A 19,462-nucleotide genomic window follows, 5' to 3' on the forward strand; every position below is an offset into this window, starting at 1 on the left:
GCTTTGCTGAAATCGAAATAACCGATGTCGAAATCATTCCCCAAATGTAGCTCACAAGTGACCCTGTCAAAATAGCTAACCAGATTAGCTAAGCATGATTTTCCCATTACAAAACCATGCTGAGTATCCTTCAGAATTCCATTTATATCTAAATGATCCTGAATTCGACCCTTGATCATTGTCTCCATGATTTTCCCTACTACTGAAGTTAGACTGACCGGCCGGTAATTTCTCACTTCACTCTTAGAACCGCCCTTAAGTATTTTTATTTTTATTTTTATTTATTAACACACAACTGTATATACATTCTCAAGATACATATTAATCAATTTATATACAATATTTATATACAGATTTTATATACATACTCTTATATATACTGTAGTCTTTCTGTACATTTGATTGTGTGTGTCCTGATATGAAGGGTGGCTGCTAGACATAAGCCCATCTCCACCTTTTACTCCTATGAAAGCTCAGAACGTCTGCAAAACAGGCCTGAAAAAAGAGCGTTATGTCAGGCCATTTCGCCACCAGGGATTAACCAACACCTGGATCAACCATTCTCTGTGTGTGCTGTAATGCAAAAATCCCGCACCTACCGGAAGTAGTGCTATACTGGTAGGTGCTTGGCACTTTTCGAATCCAACGGAATCACTCCCGAGTCCAGTGATGCTCTCGCAATTAGCCTCAATGGTTCAGTGCACTCACTTGCCGCCTCCCTTAAGTTTATAAGGCATATGTCAGGAGCCTTACTGGCCTGTAAGCTCGAAATTTTAATCATTAAATAAACATGTGAAATTTCAGTGTACCAATAAGACTAATTGTACTTTGGCAGGTCCTGCCACCTACTTTCCTGAGATTTCAGGTGTTAGGACCTTAAAAATAAAATTATTCGCGGCTTGCTTAATAATACGATTTGTTTAAACATTGGGTGGGGTTTTCGCTAAATGAGTTTCTCTAGAGGTCTAATAGTTTGGGCAGTAATTTTAGTGTATTAGATTTGGACCTCTGAGGTAATACGCTGTGTAGGAAAAGTTTTGGGAGGGGAGACAGAGGACTGTGGGGGTAGAAGTAGAAGAAAGGGACTGATAGGGAAGGTAGTCCCTCGTTTTTCAGTGGGCATGCCCTTGCCACACCAGAAGGAAAAGGGGGGGGGGTGTCCAGCTCCCTGTGCCAGATGGCCTTCGTCAGCTTTCAAGGGAACCGTCCAAGGTTCAGAGGATGTCTGTTCCAGTCCTTGTATTTAGGTAATCCTTTCAGGAGTCACTACACCACGGAGCACTCAGCAGTGCATGGGGGGAGAGACCGTTTGTCGTTTCGGTTTTCTCGTCGTTGCGGTTTTCTCGTTTTGTCTAGTCCGGTTTTTTCGTTGTTGCTTTTGTTTCCCACGTCCATTACATAATGGTCCAATATCAATCAATACCAATATGAACAATTGACGTCTCCCCACACCCGGTGGAAAAGGCCCTGATTCGATTACCGCCAATGAGGCGAGGAACGTTTATGGGCTTTTTCGCTATCCGTGGCTGAGGAATGGATAGCAAAGTTTCCCCTCCCCGAAACTCGGGTTTTTCGTCCAGAAAAACAGGCAAATCGACTGGAAAACACACACAGTTTATGCACATATTGCACATGAGTAAATGAGTTGTTTCTCGGGTGTCTCCAATATGACAGTACTCCACATTTCCAAAATTTATTCAGTGGCACTCCTACCGTAGGAGTACAGTGAACAAGTAAATACGAATAACTAATATGAAAAAAGTAGTATTCTACTGTTGGTATTTTTTCTCTAATAATGGCTGTGTAAATTCTTGTGGTCACTTTTTTTTTTCAGTAAGTTTCTAATTGAATCTATAGTTCACTTCAGTTATCCCAAGCTTTTTCTTTCTATTCAGTTATATCTTTCTGCCATTTTAATCCCAGGGTTCTTTCCTAGTCCTCCTGTCACTGATTCAATAACTACATTTCAATTCTTTTGTATAGTTCCTAATCTCAGAGCTGCTCTGTAATTCCTTCAGCCTCAGCCGCATGTGCAATGCAGTCATATCAAAACATCAACGGTTTTATTTTTATCATTTGCATCACAGGACCCAAATGTAATTTCCCCATAGCCCTTTTTAAAGCAATTTGTAGTGTCAACATACGCCCTGTTACCTCTGTTCATAACAGTGGCTGTTATTTTAAACCATGCCATTCCCCTCTAATAGATCTCCTGAATGCCTGACCTTATCATAAAAAATATTTGCATCCGTCTTATTCAATGTATACAAGCGATATCTACAGCAAATATATCTATAAACTCCTTTTTTCTACTAGAGTAGGTCATGCATAGGAAATGGTCTACCCCATACTTCTTGCACAATCTCTCTTAATATTAATAGTCAAGATTTTCATACCTGAGAAAAATTCTTAGGTATAAAAAGGGAACTGGTTCTCTTCTAATCTTTTTTGTATATTATGGTGCCAACTTCTCTTACCGTCTGGTTTCTATACCACAAACGCCAGCCTTCAGCTCAGTTGGTCAGTGCTGATATTTATACACAGCATTTTCATTTTCTACAGAATTTGTCTTCGGGCTATTCTTTTCTTTTTCTTTTTTTCTTTTCGCTTCTACTGACTATTTCTTAAAAGGTTGTCGGCTCTTTTTCCTTAAATGCTTATTATTATAGACTGAAATGCTGAATTCCTAAACGTTAATTTCAATGTATTTGGTATGAATGTGACAACAAACCTTTTTTTTTTTTTTTTTTTTGTAAAGCCTTAATTGTCGAAAATTTTAATAATTAGAGTTATTTAGGGTATGTGGAACAACATTTCTATAATTCAGTGACTTACCTTATGAATAATACTTACTTATTTGTAATCAGTGGAGTTCAGGCTTCAGCAGCAGTGTGTAGTAGAAATGCGAGAACAGGAGAATAGTTAAGTTGTGCATCAGCATAGATTTAATGTAAATGGCAAGATATAGAATTAACAGATGACTGGTAGAAAAGGAAGACGAGCTGTTCAAAGTGCATTTAAAAGTCAGCTAGTGTAGTATTTCATTGTTTGTTCTATGTGGAGATCCGGTTTCATTTGTTCATTTTAAACTCCTCACTGATGCCAGACTTGTGGGTTGTGACCAAATTAAATGATTAAATGAAAGTAAATGTAAGTCACTTATGATATGTACTGAGTAGCTACTTCATTAAGTACATCTACCCCTTTCATCTACTCAATTCAGTGCGAGAATGGGTAAGAAGAAAATTTAAATAACTCTGAATGTAGCATGACAATCAGAGTCAGACGCATCTTTTTTTTTTTTTTCTTTCTTTTTTTTTTTTGTGTTGTGAGAAGGCAGTGCGGACCAAACTGTGGTAACCCTGCCGTAGTCACATACTGTTGTGGAGTTTGTGAGGTTTTCACGTTCCACTGTATTTAGGAATTGCCCCAATAACGAAATAACATCCAGCTAACTGCGATCCTGTGGTCGGAAAAGCTCGCCGACTTGAAAAACCGACAGCGGCGGGTGGGGGGGGGAGTACTGACCAGACGTGCAGAGCAACGGAAAGGTTGCAGTCAGTCAAATTACAACCAGTACAACAGTCCTAACAAACTCGGACATAGGGGACACCCTGGAAACCGCCAGTAACGTACAAAAATACTTTGCAGTCCTAACAAACGAGACATTTCAGAACGCATAACTAGGAGCGTTATAGACCGTCTGTAATATTTAATTGTGCAATCATCACACTCATAACAAAAGCCATCTGGTGAATTAATGCAGTAAAGTCACATTTCAAAAGCACCTTCAGCTCGAGTTTACAAATATTTAACAATGATAACTCACACAACTTTTACTCTGGTCGATCCCTCTCGGAGGTTTGCTTATGTATGTATAAGCTGATATGCAGGGATCTGATGTTTTCTAGAAATGTCTAGAAACTGCAGTAACCTGACCACTGCTTTAAGATCTAGAAAATTCTTGATCTCAGAACTTCTCAATGAGCCGTCCAACTAATATGAACAAATAGACCAAATTGACATGGCTTGCGAGACGAGGGTGCTAGAAATAAGTTAGTTAATTTATGCAGTGCGTTTCATCCCAGCGCGTCAGATTTTTATTACTTAAATTAATTGTCTTTTTTTTCTCTTTTTCTTTAATTAATGAAAGTGAAAAGCAAATAACTAATTATTTTGTTGCTAATTAATTTATAATTGATTAACTAATAATATATAAAAGTAGTTGTTTTTGTAATATAGTACTCGATAATCAACCGTGCATAAAATGCAAACTATATTTCAATCAGTGCAACAAATATCCAGTGTTCGTTACGATATACGGTGTATGAATAGCCTATATATGTATGAAAAAAGGAATAATAATTACCAAATTTTTGGTCTGATTTTAATTAAATTTGGGAAAGCGCGATCATTCTAAAAGAGCCAAATATGTATAAAATTTCATGAAAATCTGTCAATTGGGAATCGAATTATTATATGTGGGCTGACGGATAAAGAAATAATAATTGCCAGATTTCTATTACTTCAATTTAATGAACTTTGGAATGGGTTTAAAAACGTTCTTAAAAGACCAAGATATAAAAGTTCATAAAAATCCACCCACTGCAGTCGTTATTAATTGCGGACGGACAGACAGAAGTAAATAGTGAAGACCATTTATATATGCCTTAAGCATATATGTTAACGCGCCTAAAAACAGGGTACATATTCGAAATCAGCGATAAAAAAAAATACAGAAGCCCACCACATTTCTGTTGAAAAAAATTTTTTCATTGTTATTTACTGTAATTCTCTCTCTCTCTCTCTCTCTCTCTCTCTCTCTCTCTCTCTCTCTCTCTCTCTCTCCTGCCACTCTACCATCCCTTAACCAATCCATTATTACTTCTTAACCAACTCAGTATTACTTCTGAGTACACTTCCCTTTCACACCGGGTGGAAAAGACCTGAGTTGGAGTCCCGTCGGTGACGTGAGGAATGCACTCGTGGGTTGCACAGTTGGTAGAATCGCCATCTTCCCGGGTGGAAAAGACCTGGGTTCGAGTTCCGTCAATGACGAGAGGAATTTTTATGGGCCTTTTTCACAACGTGGCTGAGTTAGTCGGTCTCAGGCGAGGGTAGCATCGTTTTTAATCCGGAAACTCGGGTTTTTCGTTCAGCAAACATAAAATTGACTTCAGAACACAAGCAGTTTACAGACCGTATGCACGGAGCAATATTGCCTTGGTGCTAATGTTCCTAAGACCCTACTACTACAACTACCACTTCGCATTCTTTCATTAGGAAATGCAAATTAGCCTTTGAATTTGTTGACATCAGTTGATCCCACAGAAAATAATTTAAAAAACTGAGGTTATTGTAATCACTTTTGTGAACTCAAAATCTTTTCCCTTCCGATTGCCGTTGGCAGTATTTATATTTTTAACTAAATCCCACATCCAGACTCAACGATCACTGCCAATTTACTGGCTCTTTTACGTGAAGATTCTTAATCAACGAAGAATCACTGCTGATAATCAATAAAAAGGGTTTCTTTCTATTGCTGCTTCTCAAACGTGATTGTATAGAAAAGAGCTATCCGGTAAATTAAGAAATATTCTGCTAATGGGCGAGCCAGCAACACTCAAGTTACAATGAATATCTGAACGTTAAAATCTCCCATAATAACCGATTCTGATTTACTGGCCCACTCTAGTTGTTCACTCACAGTTGCTTGCACTCGCACATTAAGCCTTTTCTGTCTTGCGATTGCTGGATCTTATTACCCATAACTACTTTGTATAATAATAGTAATAAAAAAAAAAAAAGTTATATTATAGTTATCCTAGAACAGGGTTTCTCAGCGGGGGTGATGTTCCCCCCAGGTAGGCGAAAATTGGTTTTTGGGGGCAAAAAAATCATGAGTATTACAACGGTTGTGTGCCTCCCAAGTTCAACCCTATCCGACAACATCTTATTCATTAATATTTTAATTAAATTTATTTAATTTCTGTTATTGGGTTTTCTTTACTCCTGAGACATCTGATTTTTAACATTTAGATATATTATATTAGAAGTGAGTGAGAAATTTGATAAAAGGAAGATAGTGGGCTCAGGGATCCCATTGAATAAAAAGAGTAAATATATAACCTATTTTTTTGTTTAAAATTTCATGGGGGACGATTAGGAAAAAAATTATCCAAAAAATTCGTTAAGGGAGCGATAATTAAAAAAAAGGTTGAGAAACACTGCCCTAGAACAAACTCATCCACCCACGTATATTATGTTCGTAAATTGCCTGTGTTCTCTGGTCGTTTTGGGACGAAAAACCCAATAAAGACCTTGCTGTCCTCCACAGGGACCGACTAACTCAGCCACAATTTGAAAAAGACCTCAAAAGTTCATGGCGTCATTGATGGGATTCGGTATAGGGAAGATTGTGAGTATAATCACTATTACAGATCTGTAATAGAAGCTGGCGAGGGAATACCAGTTGATCAAAGAAAGTATTACAAGTACGAACCCCAGGCCGCACTGGAGACACAAACCGACAAGCTGTACTGGGACCGCCTGTTCTTCCTGTCCTGGTACCCTTCCCTGGCATGGCTCCGTGTACCAGGGAAGGGCAACAGGTAGCAGATACCCTCGTGGTGTTTGCTCCTTGGTAGCTAAGTGGCCTGCCAAAAACGCGAACGTTGCACTACACTTACACCAACACATTTACACTGTAGGCCTATAATTGCGGAAGTTCCAGTCCAAGTGAAGATGGGCATAGCCTGGGTGCCACCGAAGACAAGTTCACATACGATACGAAACGATCTACTGTGACCGCGTCATAATAACAGAGAAGACAATCCCCCACAACAGACCGGACATAACCCTTGTTGACAAGAAGGAAAAGGCTACCTATCGGATTAACATAGTGGTGCCCAACAGTGGCAAACTCCCAAAACCTACGAGGAAAAGATCTGGAAGTACATGGAGCTAAGACAGGAGATAAGGAGATATGCAACGAGTAACGACCACATCAATGATTATGTCAACACCTTTGTGATACCAAAGATTCTACATAATAGCCAGAGGTCTCCCAGAGAACACATACAAGGAACTCCAGAAAGTCACAATCCTGAACAAAAGTAAGTCACAATCCTGAACCCTCGACAAAAGTAACACCAGACATAACAATCACCCTGTACGCTTGGTATCAATACCCTTCATTGGGTAGAACTACCATCAGGAAGAAATAATAATAATAATAATAAGAAGAAGAAGAAGAAGAAGAAGAAGAAGAAAAACACAGCAGCACTCTACCAGTCTATAAGGAAGATAGACACGTAGCACACACCACTCAACCTAATAGAGGAGTTCCCTCTCTGTCATGGCTCACGAGCGGAACGCTCTTCCTCTAGACTGTAGGATTCATGCTTGCCATCCAAGACCAGGCAATCGTCACCAGAAACTATAGAAAATACATCGCCAAGGAGCCTGTTACCCATATGCAGTACCCTGCATTTATCAACGTTAAACCTAAACTGATATTTCTCATCCGATTGACCTAATTTGTTTAGATCTGGTTGCAGCAACTTACCCTGATTACTATCATTAACCACCCTGCCAACCTTTGTATCATTTGCAAACACATTAAGTCTGATATACCTTTATCAATATCATTAATAAATATAGAAAGCAATGAGCCCAACACTGAACCCAGGAGGACTACACTAATAAAATTTGTCTATGAAGAGCAGTGTCCATTAATTACCTCTCTCGCTTCTCCCACTAAGCTGTCCCTTTATCCAAGCAGTAACTTGCCCTTAATGTCACACTGCTACAAGTTGTACAGAAGTCTTTTATATAAAGTGCAACAGTATCAAAAGATTTCATGAAATCCAAGAATAAATCATTATTATTTTTTCCATTCAGTTCCTTCATTATTGCATTACAATATCCAACCACGTTGGTCAGACAGGGTCGCCCGTTAACAAAGCCATGCGCTGACCGCAGTATAAGTGCATTCCTGTCTAGATGATCTTGCATTATTACTTCTCTAACCAATGATTCCATTATTTTCCCCGGAAGAGAAGTCAAGCTAATAGGTCTGTAATTATTCGTGTCCCTTTTATCCCCCTTTGTGGATTGGGAATACATTCGTACATCTAAATCCAAAGATGCTCTCATAATTATGGCTAAGGGTTTGCTTACCTCCTTTGCTGCTTCTCTTTATATAATTGGATAGACCCCCATTCAACCCAGGCCCCTTTTTCATGTTGAGCTTCGACAATTCCTTTTCCTCCTTCCTCTCAGTTTCTATAAAATCGTTTTGCTCCCTATTAGATTCTGATGAATTCTTGTAATTCTCCTTAAGAAAAAACTTCTCATGCGTGAATGTAGGTGCAGAATACCTATTCAGTTTGTCAGGAATCTGGACAGCATCGCCAACAGTTAACCTATTGATATCAAGTGGCCCAAGTGATTAAACCCCTTCCTTCTACTGTTAATATTAGTAAAGACGTATTTGCTGTATTTCTTGGCATTCATTTGCAGAAGTTCTCATAATCTGCTTTAGCTGGTCTAACCTCCTTTGTAACTTGATTACAGAATAGTTTATATCTATCATAGGCTTCTGCATCACCTGACAATTCATATGCACCACATGCATTTTTCTTGTCAGCCACAAGTCTCATCAGTTCATGTGACGTTCATTTAGGTCTGAGCATGGAATGGTATTTCTTAGTTGGTATGAAAAGCCTAGTAGCTTCTACAATTAACTCCTGAATTCTTGCTATTAATCATTTGCTGTTGCCCGCATCATCATGAAGAAGTACAGAATCTCTGTAAAAGTCAGAAAAGTGTAATGTCTGGTTTGTACAAGTAGTGTTATGTTTTTTGTATCTCTGGCTACTTGGCCGCAGGGCCCCTTGCGGGATCCTGCGTTGCCTGCCGTCACCAGGAAGTTTTTTTTTAACCTGGGCTTCCTGGGGAGAGCAGGTTAAAAAAAAATGTCAGAAAGAGCACGGGGAGAGAAGAGAAGAGTACGTCTAATTGCTTAGGCGAAGGTAGTGGAGGGGGAGGAGGAGGGAATAAAGCCACAGCTGCAGATTCACCTGTCTGAGCGCCATCGGCCCCCGCACTCTGAATTGTGATGCCATACTCAGGAGACCTGGATTGGACATTTCTTTGATCATGACTGCAGCTCTGCTGCCACATAGCCGACAGGCGATCTGGACTGGGCACCTTGCCTGGCCCACTTTCTTTCCCTTTACTGGCAGGGGGTAAGGGAGGGAACAGCCTTCCAGTCCCCCCTCCCCACTTCCCCCATATTTTCCTTCTGGTGGGACATGGGCATGTCTCACTGACATACCTGCGGTCGTCTTCTCTATTGACCCCTTATTTCTGGCTTCCCCCTGGTCTTTAGTCTCTCCCCTCCCCGCACTCCTAAACACAACAGCTTATGCTCCACACACACACAACATTTAAATTTAAAATTTAACTGCTTAGCCGTGCACCACTCTTTCAGACTCCTAACCTCATTAACGTCCTACCCCCCAAAAATTGCAATTTGTTTCCCACATAAGTCCTAGCCAATGAAAGCTCACGAAATTAGGTGGCAGGACCTGCCAGAATACTTATTTAAAATACTCGTGTACCTGGTCTGCCTCCCCGGGGCCGAGTGTGGGCAATGTTGGGCCTCAGCAGGGGTCGAGCGACTAAAAGGCCAAATGAACAACGGTATACAACACTACACTCGACAATATCCATACACTTTTAAATCTCTGGCCTTTACAGTGTACTGTAACACACGACAATGTATACCACGCGGAAATGGGGGCACCCCCTGGTCTTGTTAGATCCTAAACACACTTTACACTTTACACTCAGGAGAGTGCCTGCATTGATCCTTCCTTGGTCTAGGCATGGCAGAAACATGCCTAGACCAAGGAAGTAGGTATGGCAGAAACATGACGCTCTGCAAATCCTGCACTTAGATTAATTGCTAGCATGATTTTACCCCATTGGGTTTGTATGATCTTATCCTGATACAGGATTAGTGTGGAGCTCTCCCTATCCTCTTGTTGGGATGGTTGGTTCTTTTGATTGTAACTACTGTTTATGCAAAGTGTGAATATGCCGCATATGACTGTTCATCCACTAATAGGATGTGTTCCTGGTTTTGTGGGACTCCTGTATTTCAGTAATTAGTTGTATTCGTGTATATTATCCACGAATACAACTAATTACTGAAATACAGGAGTCCCACAAAACCAATTGTATTCGTGGATATTATCCACGAATACAACTGGCAGTGGCATAACATGTGTTCCTAGATTCCTCTTTGCCACAATGGCACAATGGGTTGTTTTCGGTCCCTAGAGCTGTAATTTTCTGCTGAAATTATCTGGGACCATTTAGTAAGCCGGTAACCTGTAGTCCAGAGGAAAACCAAGGAGGATGCCTGGGGAAGGTGAAATTGACCATGGGTATAAACTTATAGGTCTTCTTTTTCCGGTGTGATCCGATGATTCCTGCCATAGATTTAGGAGGTGATTGGAGATAAGTCTCTTTTCCTATCTAATTTCACTGGCCAGATCCAGCTCTGTTCCCAAGAGGTGCGTTGGTACCTCTTTCCTAATTTGCTGGAAGTGTCTTCAGTATGCTAGCTCAAGATACAGTGGTGGACATCCTGCTGTAATCTGGAGGATAGGGGTACTGATGGTGCAGCACACCCTGGTCACAGAAAGTAGCATGTAGCGCTGTATTGATTACAGTTTTTTTATTGTTCCTTGGAGAGATTTTGGGACACCAGACTGAGGCTCCATAGCATACTGTAGGTACATATACAACCTTGTAGATCAACATCAGCACCTTGTTCTTAAGCCCCCAGTGAGCTCTGCAAATGCTCCTAATCACGGCTGTATGTCTTTGAATTTTTGTTGAGAGATACTTCAGGTCAACCTGCAGTCCAGGTAGAGAGCAAGGTATTTGACCTCCTCATATGGGGAGACCATCCATTTTAATGGTACGATGTCTTCTGATTTCCAATTTCCCTTTCAGGAGGATGGATTTAGTTTTCTCCCCACAGATGGCGAGACGATGTGTGGCGGCCCAATTCTGGAGCTTGGTCAGCACTTGGTAAATTGATCTCCAGGGACACCCTCTTGTATCCACTTGGGCAACAAGAACCTGATAATCTGCGTAGGCTAGAGGAAAAACTCCCCCAAGGTCCAACCCCAGGAACTCATCGAACACTACAGACCAGAGGAAGGGCCCAAGGACTGGATCCTGAGGGCAACCCCTGGTAACACTTCTTGCAACACTCTGATGCTTGGTGGTAACCTGTATCTTCTTTTCAGTGAGATAGAATTTCACGCAGTTATAGAGGTTGTATGGGATTTTGGCTTGGCAGAGCCTCCTAGGGATGCTCGGCCACCACAACCTGTCAAAAGCTCCAGCAAAGTCAACCGTGGTGGAGAGTGAACATTTGTGATTGGTCTCCATGGCGTAGGTGATGACTTTGTAGATGGCATCATCTGTGGAGTGGCCTGTTTTGAAACCAAATTGTTGTGATGAGGGTGGTTGCTCATCGTAGCAGTGACCGTCTGCGCGGTAGCACAGTGGTATTGTCACCGTCCTTCCCACACCGGGTGAAAAAGGCCCAGGTTCGAATCCTGTCGATGACGCGAGGAACTTTAATGGGCTTTTTTCACTCCGTGGCTGAGTTAGTCGGGTTCAGGCGTAGATAACAAGGTTTTCCCCCCAGGAACTGGGGTTTTTCGTCCAGCAAAACAGGAAAATCGACCAGAGAACACACGCAATTTACAGACACAAAACACATGGGCAGATGTAATCAATTACGGGTGACCCTAATAAATAATTTGATAATTTGATTTGATCGCATTCATCTGCGATCAAAATTTGATTTTGATCGCAGATGAATGGTAAAGCAGAAGTCTCTGCAGGAGTTTAGCTAGTACTAAGAGGAGCGATATAGGTCTGTAGGATTTGGAGAGTTGTTGGGGTTTATAAGGACTCTAGTATAAACTTGAGGGAGGACACCTGTCAGACATATTGGAACATACTTTCAGCAAGGCATCTGTTAAATATGCCAAGAAGTTTGTTGGGGCAGCTCTCTGCAAACCTCTTTATCACATCCACCTCAGAGAGGTCACTTTCAGGGGTCTTATCCTGCATGTGACTTTGTAATTGAAAATAAACGCCTTTCCACGTACCTCCAGCAGGCCTGGCAGACTCGCTGGCAGACATGAACTAAATGAGAAATTACCAGGAAATTTATGCTCAACACACAAGTGGTTTACTCCAACTATCCTCCTTGGCTCTCCCCGGGATTTCTTACCTCATATTTGCTTACTGGACATTGGGCAATAAGGGATTAACTACAAGGCTTCGGACTCACCGACACTCCTCTGTGCTACTGTGACTAGCGTGAAACGTGGGGACACTTAATTTACCGCTGTTGCCTGTACGAAGATCTTCGCTGCCGACTTATTAAGTACATCCACCTATCACTGCAAGATAAGGAACATCTCGCCCTAATCGAAGAGGACATCTACAAAGCATTTACCCAGTTCGCCCAGGACCTCTTCACAAGAAGACGGACATACCCACAGCCACAACTGCAACAATAACCAATCAGTTGTGCATCCTACATCACTGACTGAACCACTGGACTCTGGCAAGCCACGAGCGAACAGCAAGCCTCTCCCTGCCTACAAATCGTCCCCGATCTCACACCTCAACAGAAACAACCCCACGGTTGTTTCTGTTGAGGTGTGAAATCATGGGTAGTCACAAAAGACTATCCATGATTTTGGACAGGACACCATCCCATGATGGCTTCTGTAGCTCCCTATACGCCTCTTGGCGATCTGCTGGGTGCCCTTGCCTGGTTCACTTTCACTCCTTTTCCCTGGCGGTGGGGGGGGAGCCGGCATCTACGTCTCCTCCCCTCACCGCCGCCCCTCTTTCTCCTCCCCTTGGGGCCTGGGCTGTCCCACAGGCCACTCATGTGGATGCCTTCTCTATTGTCCTGATATTTCTGACTTTTTTCCCCAGCCTTTAGTCTCTATCCCCCACTCTACCTTCACACAAGCGTATGTCCCACACAGTGGTAATTAGAAATATCCAAATTCAAATCGCTCACGACCTTTTCGGCCTAGCAAACCACTGTGTTTGCTAGGCCGAAATTACGCTAGCAGCAAACCCTGCTGCTAGCGTAATTCTCCTTTTTTTTCCTTTTTTTTTCACATAGGCCTTAGCCACTGAAATCTCAGGAAATTAGGTGGCAGGGCTTTCCAGAGTACCATTTAAAATGCTGGTGTACTTGGTCTGCCTCCACGGGGCCAAGTGTGGGTAACAGTGGACCCCAAATAGGGGTCCAACGGTTAATGATCAGATGAACAACGGTACACGACACTACACATATACAAAATCCATACACTTTTAAACCTCAGGCATTGACAGTGTTCTGTTTCACACCCACAATGCATACTACGTGGAGATGGGGGAAAACCCTGGTGCCGTTTGACCCTAAACACACTTTACACTTTCAGGGAGCTTGCTTCGTTAGCTTTCATGTGTCATGTTCAACTCTGGGTGAACGGGTGCTCGGATTCTCTGGTTGTATAAGATTTATTGTTGTCTATGATATTTTGCTGCTCCTGCAGAAGTGGGTTTATTTCAATAGGAGAGAGTTCATCAAGGAAATTAAATCAGGAGGCCTCCATCGGAGGACTCCCTAAATAAGGAGTAGGTGTGTGTACGATCCGGTTTAACTGTAGTGGTGAGGACTTTGCTCCTGGGGAGTTTGTTCATAATTATGTGGTACATAACCCCCGCCCCCCAGGGTTCTGAATTTTTGGTAGTTTCAACAAGCGTCTGCCACGAGATCCACTTGCTACATTTTATTTCAGTTATATGAGTTCCTGAGTATGCGATAAGCCTCTCTCGCACTCTCAATTTCATGATTTGTTGAGTATACCATGGCTCGTTGGAAGTTCTTGCGGGCCTATAGTGTGTGCATAGTGTTACGGTCAGGCGCCACCTGTGGTTTCCCACATCTGCGCTATATATATACACTATGAAGAAATACAGTACTACTGTAAATGCCAGAAAAGTGTTGTGTCCTGGCATTTGGCCGCAAGGCCCCTGGTGGAACCCCACGTTGCCGGCACACACCACTAGGAGGTAGCCAGGCTGCCCATAATTCTCTGGCTAGTCTCCGTCAGGGTTGCCTCAGCTTCCTGAGCAGAAAACAAGTTTAAAAAAAAAACAGATAAAAAAAAAAGACAAAAAGAAAAAACAAATAAAAAAAATAATAAAATAAAAAGCGATTAGATAGAGTGAGGTAGTACAGGGTGTACAGAAGAAGAGGGGGAATAAAAGTAAGGTTAAGGGGATATAGGCGAAGGCATCGCCAAGCAGTCAATGGACACTAAGTCCATCAGGCGAAGGCATCGCCAAGCAGTCAATGGACACTAAGTCCATCAGGCGAAGGCGAAGAAAGGGGAAGGAATGGGGTCGAAAGTGACTGTACAAGGGAGCACAGATAGGATCGCCATTTGGTCCCCCTGTCAAGTCCGGGTGGTGTTCAATCCAGTAGTAGTTTTTAATCTCCAGTCGTCGGATAGTTGTCCGTTTCATTATGTGTCGATCAAGTTCATGACTGTCTAGTTTGGATGGAAGTCCATCATAGTCTCAAACCGTCTGTTGTCTTCCTTGGGACTGTTGTGGTGCCGGTACAGGAACTGTACATAAGGATTTCCTTCGACTGAAGAGCTCTTATGCGAAACGCGTAAAAGCTGTATATTCTTCCCTACTATCAAGCAGGTGTGTTTCTTGGTCTTTAGGTATGTAGGTCAGGGAAGTGATGAAGGTGTAGCGGAGATCCACATACAGGGGGCAGTCGTACATAAGGTGCGCCCAACTCTCAGTCCCACCACAGGTAAAAGTGGGATTTTCGATGATTCCCAGGGCCGTCAGTTTGCCTTTTAATGATTCATGGCCAGTTAACAGGTACATAGCATAAAGGCCAGGGGGGAAACCAGGGAGGGAAGCCTGGGGAACACCCTGCTAATGTAAGGGAAGAACTTTCTAGTGATTTCACCTTTGTTGGAAGTAGTCCATCTCGCTTGCCACGCCTGCTTTAGATGCGTGAGGAGACGCTTCTTTTCTGCTGTTCTGTCGTTTGCGGGGTCTGTTGTGAAGTCGAGGATGGTCTTGGAATTTGCTTTGGAGAGGTGGAAGAGTAGTCCACAGCGGACTACCTCCAGATCCATCGGCATGGCGTCTGCCAGGATTTGCAGAGCATGGGTACTGACAGTGCAGCAGGCACGGGTAGTAGCAAGCAGGATGATCCTTTGCAGAGAGTCGAGGATTCTTCTACCAGTAACAGTGATGGCTTTCGGGCACCAGATGCCTGCTGCGTACGTTATAATCGGGGTAAATACCGCTTTATAGAATAAGGACAGAGTGTGTCTATTGAGTCCCCAGTCCCGTCTGTAGACCTTGGTGACAAGGGCGGTGTAATTGCGTATCTTTCTTCTTAGGTATTTAAGATGTGGCTGGAAATTTAGTTTGCTGTCAAGGATAACTCCTAGATACTTAAGTTGAGTGCAGAATTTTATGGTCCTGTTGTCAATTTTTATCTGTGGCGGTCTGGCTTCATTGAGACTTCCTTTGAGAAGAATAGAATCTGTCTTGGTGGCAGAGATGGTGAGGTTGGGGTTTTAACCCAGTCCTGTAGCTTCTGTAGTGCATTATTCGCTAAAGTCTCCAGTCGTGCCCTAGAATCGCTGGTAACGGTGATAATAAGATCATCTGCATAGGCCTGAGAGGTAACCTCTCCCAGGTCTATGCCAAGGAATTCATCAAGGACAAGATTCCACAAGAATGGGCCCAGAACCGAGCCCTGTGGGCATCCTCTGTAGACCTGTCTGGTGATTTTCATATATTGAGCATCGACAGTGATTGACCTATTGGAAAGGTAGCTTTTGATTGATTTATATAGGTTTACTGGAAGCTTTGACTGGAGCAGTCTGCCCAGGACGCTCGGCCACCAAAGTGAGTCGAACGCCCCAGCAAAGGCGACAGCGCAGCGATGACTAGAAAGTATTTCTTTTAGGTAATTCCTACTGCTTCAAGGAGATTGTGGAGTGCATCCACAGTGGAGTGCCCAGTTTTGAATCCAAATTGTCTGTGAGAAGCCATGTTGGCATTGTTGTAGTGTTTGAGAAGTCTGTAGTAGAGTAGCCTTTCATAGTTTACTAAGTACCGACAGGAGAGCAATGGGACGGTAGGAGTTCTGGAGTTCAGGTGGTTTCGTCGGGTTCTTCAGGATTAATTTTACGTTGGCCGACTTCCAATCTGTTGGGTAGTGACCATCACGTAGACAGGCATTGAATAGATGAAGTATTAACTCGGAGACACACCACTATTTTCTTTATAATCTTACGGCTTCAGCAGGTCAGGTCATGGGCATTTTCTGTCTTTGATTCGGGCCGCAGCAGTTTGTAGTTCTCCTAAGTCAAAGGGAGACTCTTGCTCTTCAATGTGGTAAGTCTCATTCTCTGCACAGAGGGATTTTTGTTCCTGGGTAATTGGGTTTGTTGCTAGTTGTAGGATAGCATCCAAAATGTTTGTTATGGATTGCTGCCAGGTGGTTGCTTCCGTACCTTGTAATGACTTGGTTGCAGTGTAACCGCTTCCCTGGGTAATTTGTTTGTGGTGATCTTGTACACCACCCGCCAACGGTCGGTATTGCCAGTGGTGGTGACCAGATGTTGCCAGGATTCTTGTTTTCGTTTGCGGATGAGGGCCGTGTACTGGTTTCGCACTTCCCCGTAGTTCTGTTTGAGCGCCTCCACTTCCCGTGCCGGCCAGGTCCTCCGGGCACGCTGGAAAGTCTTTCTTCTTATAATGACTTTTCGGCTCAACCTATGCAGCTCTGTGCTCCACCAGCGGCGTGGAGCACAGAGGCGTGGACTACATAGGATCACAGGGTTATTTCCGTCCAGCTAAACCGATCCCTAGCTAGATCCCCATCCATACGAGTCATGTTAAATAGATATGCAATTGAAAATGCGAACTGGGACGTTTTCCTTTTGATTGTCAAGTTGCAGACGGTTGTGATCAGATCAGTGCTTTGTCTTTGGAGGGCATCTGCGTTGTCAGGAAGTAGGTGGGGTTGAGTCTTATTAGTTAGGGTTGTCTTGAAGACGTCCCAGTTCGCCTTTTCAATTGCATATCTATTTAACGTGACTCGTATGGCTGGGGATCTAGCTAGAGATCGGTTTAGCTGGAAGGAAATAACCCTGTGCTCATATGTAGTCCACACCTCATTGAAAATGTTGCCGACAATATTCCTTGAGGCCATAGTGATATCAATAGTGGCCTCCCATAATAACTGTCATAGTCGAGTTTGCCAGGAAGTCCTCCGGGCGTTGTCCATGTGCAGTGCTCTGCCTGTTTGGTGTCAAACTATGCCAGACTGTTGATCGGCAATTGACATCGGCTCCGATGATTATTTTTGTGTTTGGTAGAGTTCTCAGGACATCTTCCAGTTATCTGATAGCATAAGTAATCTCTTCGCCTGGTCTACAGTATAAGGAGATCACGTAAAAGGATCCCGTGGAGCTGATCAGGTGGGAACACGCAGCTCCGGCTGTACACAGTGCTGATATTTTCGTTGCTGTGATTTCTGGAGTCCGAATAACTATTGCAGCCCAGGGGGTATCCTGGTCCATTTGAATTATTTTGTAGGTCAGGGGATAACCTCTCACTTGCCTCGTGTTAGTGTACGGTTCCTGTGTAATGAGAATATCTGCATTTTCTTCGTCTGCCTTGATTCTTATCTGATCAGCCACCGCCCTGGCCCGCTGCACGTTGATGTGTAAAAATTTTTTGCACTAATTTTAAACCCAAACTAAAAAATGAGGCACCTAAGAGAGCAGAAAATTTTCATAAATCTGAGTTAATTTAATTTTCCCAGCAGCAGAGAGCTATAAAGGCACAACGCGAACATCGCAAGCGTATTCTGTAAGTTTACTGTTACCATTATTCCTCAACTGCAGCAAAGAGGATACCTAGATGTGACAATTTTATGCAAAATGGGGCTCCTCTTCATATCGCTTGACCATTACAGCAGCATCATTACACTTTACTGCAGAAAGAGTCATTAGTCATTTGTTTCTCATTGCATGGCCACCACGTTCACCTGACCTTACATCGTGTGTTTTTGGCTGTGGGGTCACCTCAAGGCCAATGTCTATCGAGGAAGTGTCCCTAACCTGGCTGTCTTAAAGGACAACGTAACGCAACATGTACGGAACATTTCTCCACAGATGTTGAATTCCGCAGTGGAGCACGCTGTGTATCGAATGCAATTTCTGGTCCAGAACAATAGCTATCACATCGAAAACCAAATCCACCATCATCAACCATTGGGAGTAAACTGTGAGTAAGTTTGGAGCTGTGAAATCATTTCCCCTAGCAGCTTAGTTGTTTCTTTCTGTTTTTTTTTTTTTTTTTTCCAAAGAGCACAAATAAAATTTTTTAATCTCATTAAGGTTTGTCTTAGTTATTTATTTGTTGGTACTTTGTCATGTCTTTCCTCTTGTACAGCGCCATATTATCCCCTTTCGGCAGATTTTTTAACAATTTTTTTTTTTACACGGGGTACTTCTCCCCATGTCTTGAATAGTTTACTTACTGATTTTTGTGGCATTCCGCTTATTACTTAGAGCTAGAGAGCTCTGAATAGGGATACTTAAATTATGGCCACTCTGTACTTATGCCAAGAGAGATTAGAAGTCAGGGAATTCGTAATAGAGCTATGCGATATATATAATCTTTATTGTATACAATTGTGGTATATACAATAGAACCTTCACAGCAGTAATGCCAGGGATTTTACATTGGCTGGTGGACAATAGCTTTGGGGAGACAGGACCCACATCGAAGTTCGGGCTCATCCCCAGAGCCAACAATAAAATAGAATCAGTGTCAGATTATTCACAGGATATTATGTTTGACAGTATTTACAATGAATTAATAAAGATATTCATATTTACATTATGTTATATTAATATTTATATTCATAAAGATATTCTTGACTTTATTTACAACACATTCATAAAGGATCGTGCTTTGAACATTATTTACAACACATTCATAAAGGATCGTGCTTTGAACATTATTTACAATATATTGGGCATTATTATGTGCCCTTATCAATGTGCACTTTGCACATTGATAAGGGCACATAATAAGGATCTCTCTTCGGTACCTCCGATCCTTCACAAACCTACAGAGGTCTCCGTCAATTGAAAGGATTGTGGGGAGCATCTCCCTGGAGAGAAAGCGGTCACTGAGCGCTAGTCTGTTATAGTGAGCTATGAGCGTGGGAGCTGACCTCAGTCCGGGTAGAGGGATCCTCCAACCACACAGTTCCCAGATGCTTGGCTCCGAG

The sequence above is a fragment of the Mastigoproctus giganteus genome, chromosome 8 (genome assembly GCF_048544385.1).
Source record: "Mastigoproctus giganteus isolate SK-2022 chromosome 8, ASM4854438v1, whole genome shotgun sequence".
Classification (NCBI taxonomy): Eukaryota; Metazoa; Arthropoda; class Arachnida; order Uropygi; family Thelyphonidae; genus Mastigoproctus; species Mastigoproctus giganteus.